The sequence below is a fragment of the Pleurodeles waltl genome, chromosome 4_2, assembly GCF_031143425.1.
Source record: "Pleurodeles waltl isolate 20211129_DDA chromosome 4_2, aPleWal1.hap1.20221129, whole genome shotgun sequence".
Lineage (NCBI taxonomy): Eukaryota > Metazoa > Chordata > Amphibia > Caudata > Salamandridae > Pleurodeles > Pleurodeles waltl.
Window position 1 is genome coordinate 88,833,569 of NC_090443.1, and position 4,668 is coordinate 88,838,236.

The following is a 4,668-nucleotide window of genomic DNA, read 5'->3' on the forward strand; positions in this document are numbered from 1 at the left end:
AACGAAGAAGCAGAACAACACTTTGGTACTTAAAAAGTGAAATTTCATGAACATTACCAAATAAGACATTGATAACCTGATTGACTTTTGAACCGAATAAGACATCGATAACCTGATTGACCTTTTGAAACAGATTTTGAGACAAAGCTGCTAAACCGATAAGAGACTAAGCTGCTAAAGAAAACTGTGTAAACTTTGACCTTGTTCATCCTTTATATATATATATATCTGCAAATCTGATTTGATAACGTGTCTTCAGCTTTCTGATTCTATATAGTTCATGGCAGACAATACTACACAAGGACATAAAATGAAATATTGTAAATACATGTGTATAGGTCTAATAATTGCATGTGTACTAATAATATGGCAATAATACTTGGAATGCGTGGAGAGAATGAAAGAGACGCGAATGATGCTTCTACCTTTAAAACTACTACTGAATTAACTCCTTTGAAGAAACTCAAACAAGACAAGAAATATTTACATGACAAGAAAGAACTCTCCTCTAACGTTTTCTATCGCTTGCTGAATGAGTATGTTGAGACAATGGACGCTAAAGACTGTTATGTGTGTACACAAATACCTACCTCAGTAATAGAAGGAGTGACATATCATAGCATGCCTCTTACATATGGAATAACATATAGTTTGTCACTAACCAGATTTTGTGGCCAGGAGTATATTCAATACTTCTATTCAAATCATGATGTCGTATTTTCATATGTCCCCATTATAGAGTACTTGAGTAAAGTAGCAAGAGATTAGTATATAAAATTAGTTAGGGGTTTCTTTGAACCACTATCACCTTTTTCCACAGTTCAAGCTCATAAAGAAAACCTTACATGCTTGCTTTCATCGGTAGAGAAAAGCTTTTTAGATCACACTGAAGATAGAAGGAAAATGGTAAAGGAAAAATTAGAAAAAGAATTACACAAAAGGACATCGGTAGATAACTATGCTTTTGCCGCAATAAAGACACAAGGGAAACTAGCTTTAGATGCAATACATATAGGGAAGCTTTGTATATATAGACCTAAATCATACTATGACACAATCTTTGTAGGAACGAGTGAATGTAAACACGTGTTTTTGTTCCAGAGTAAATGGACGTTCATGTTAAATGGCCTAGATCCAGCTACTCCAGGAGTATATTATATTTGTGAACTCAACGCCTATTATCGTCTTCCAAAAGGATGGTATGGGAGATGTTATTTGGGAATAGTATTTCCAAAGATTTATCAACTAGAAGACTTAAAGACATTTCCAAAGCTGCCTGAATTACATCGTATTCAGAAAAGGGAGACAGCTTCTGGTGTGGTAGAGATATATTTGGAGCAATGATTCCTTCAGTAGGAGTCATATTGAATTCAATCAAAATACGAAAGTTGTCTACTTTTGTGGATAACATGCTGACAAAATTCTCAGGAGCAATGATCCTGATAGATACTGAACTTGCTGCAGAAAGAGCTATGACTCTTCAAAATCGTCTTGCTTTAGACACTCTTTTAGCAAAGAATGGCAACGTTTGCAAAATGCTTAGTGCACGTCACTGGTGTTCATATATACCAGATAACAGTGGGCAAATTAGGAATATGCTTACAAATTTAACTAACGATAGTGCAGATTTGAAAGAATTGAAAGAACCAGGAGTATGGGAAAAGGTTGGAAAAGGATTTGCTTCTGTGGGAAATTGGCTCAGCAACCTTTGGAATGGATTATTACTGAAAATAGTAAAAGGAATATTAATAATATTAATTTGTTTAATAGGTATTTGGGGATTATGGAAAGCTATTAAAATATTGAAATTAAGAAACAAGAGAAGGATTGAAAAGAAAGAGCAAAAAAGAATGGTAGAAATATACAAGCAAAAATCAAAAGGAGTGAAGAGAAAAAGGGAATTTACTGAAATGTCAAATTACTAAAACAGAATTTTCATGAAATAAAATTTGTGATGGAAGATTTAATGTGATGACATAATTAGTCATCAGAGGAGGGATTGATGAAGCAGGAAAAGAGAGACTAACAAACATTATCATGTAATAAAATTGTATAAGAAAATGTGATTTTAGCAAAGAAAAAATAATGTGTGTAGAAAATGTGCCCACAAAGTAGTTCGCCATTAGTATAAACGAGCTTGATTAATCATGAAGAATTCGACAATGCAGTAATTTGTCATAATTGCAGATGTATTTTATGATTTTCTCGTTAAACTGTTATATGCTTAGCTTAAATTTAGCAGAGGCTTTGGCCTAGTTGCCTGGTCTCAATTTTAAGTGCGTAGTCTTCACTTGTATTAACAAAGACATGTTTGAAACTTTAAAAGCTGTATTTTTCCAGTAGAATGACTAATACACTTATCTCAAGGTTTCGTGCTAGGCAAGTTTCATCCCCTTTGAAGCAAGGTCAGTTTCTGCAGGTGCAAACAATAAGGACACTGATACAGAATTAATTGGCAACTTTGTTGCTTCTTGTGTTCCAAAACTCCAAGGACACCTTATGCATAAATGAGTACTAAGAGAAAGACACTATTCATTGGTCAAAGAGAAACCACCCTATGAACCCTCCAATGGAAGACACTGACGAATTTGGAACGTTTTCTTACTTAAACCCAACGGACAAAGAGAAGTCAGCCATTTTCTTTGATGCCATTTTGAAGCCAGATTCATGACGCCATTTTAAATGACACTTTGATGCCTTTTCTCTATCCCAGAGAGAGAGACTTTGAAGAATTCTCACCCTAGAGACTTTAACTTTAACTTTACCCCGTCTTGCCCATGCAATAACTTCCCCCCCCCCATTTTCCTTGCTGCCGCAATTAAACTTGCCTTAAACTTTGCCCCTTTGAAATCTGCCCCATGCTGATCGAAACGGTACTTGAAGGACGAAGACTTACCTTGAGTGCTGATTGTATTTGGTAATTATGAAAGGATAAATGTATTATTCATTGTATTTTCCTTCTTAGGTACCAACTGCTTATTTTGACAGAGCCTAAGCTAGAAGTTTTCTAAATTTATGTTGATTAAAATCTTTTGCATGAAGCCCCACATGCCAATGCTAATCAGAGGATAGTTGAGGTATTCACTTGATGCACCATGCTGAATTGAAATCTTGTTATGCTGACCAATGTATGCAATTAGTCAAATTCAGTTACTCTTATTAGTGATTTGCATTGCTATAACCGAGTGCATTATAATCCAAATCTTGCATAGATTGCGTTTCTTCCCTCGCTAGGGACAGCTAGTAATGTTCGTATATGTATACCATTTGATTTTGAGACTTACTTATATTGTGCTAGCTTTGTTAATATAGGAAATAAACTCATTAACTTTTAATAAACAGGTGTGGTTATTCATGAATGAAAGGTCATGGTGTGTCCAATTACTGATTTTCTGTTTAACTAATTTGTTGTTTGATTACTAATTGAGTATTGGTTATTGATTATAAAGGGTTATTGATTATTGATTTGAGGGATCCGACAGTTCTTTGGATGAGGAGAACCCAACCCGGTCAAAAGGTTCATGACCTCCGGCGTGTCCAAACATAAGTAATTTATAAGGACTGGACGCGCTATCAGTACCAATAATGTACCCCATGTATGTTCGTGGTAAAGGCATGCATGGTAAAGTTGTGCATGGTAATCGTATATGTGTGGTAAAGTCATGTGTGATGTCACACATCTGGTCTGAGGTAACAGATTCACAAAAAGCATTTGCTAGCAATAAGAATTGAAGACGGTTATGTAAAGGCAGCATGTTAGTAACTTCTAGGATAACTTTGTGGAATTGGTATGGTGTGTTTGGAAGGCCTGTGGACTAACCGATGTACATGCCTGGAGAACATTAAAAAGCTGCCTTGCTCTTTATCTACTCTGTTATCCGTGTCATCCAAACTAGTATCAAGTCTTGGTCAAAAGTTCTGATGCTAACTTTCTTTGCAGGAGGCACATAGTGATGGCTTAACTAGGGAGCTTTCACGGTTCCAGGGACCTGCTGGGGTAGACACTATAGAGTTTTGTGGCACGGGGGTCCCAGAGGCTACTTGACCATTCCTGTCAGATTTTTGCTCTAGTTCGAGGGAAAGACATTCATAAAATAAAGGGAGCGAAGAGTTTGTTGGCAAATGAACCTCCTGATTTTTTTGATTCAACTATGTCTTGGCCCCTGCCGAGGCCTGAAGTGGTCCTTATTGGGGTATTCTCCAAACAAGGCACACATAACTTGTTGAGTCCAGCTTCTGAAAACTGTTTATGCCGCAACAAGCATAGCTTAAAACCCAGAGTGCGTTCTACAGGCCGCTTGAGCTAAAGAGGCTGAGGAATTAAAAATAACAAGCATTGGCAAAGCAATAGGTCGCATCTATACAAGGGCTATTGGCTTTCTCAATGTATTTTAGCAATGCTGTATCTCAGTGCGGCTGCTGTGCGACATGTCTAAAATTTAGAAAATTAAGCGCTATGATGCAACCAGCACTGGCTGGGTCATAGCGTTTTTTTGTTTTGGTGAGAGGGAGGGGTGCAAGCAGCAATCATGAGTGGGAGGGAGGGGCGGCAAGCAACATCAACGGGAGGTGGAGTGGAGCAAACAATAACAGGAAGGCAAGCAACAATGATAGGAGGCAGAAGGGACAGGAGGCAGGGACCACAAAAAAGTATTGCCTCTCAGGCAC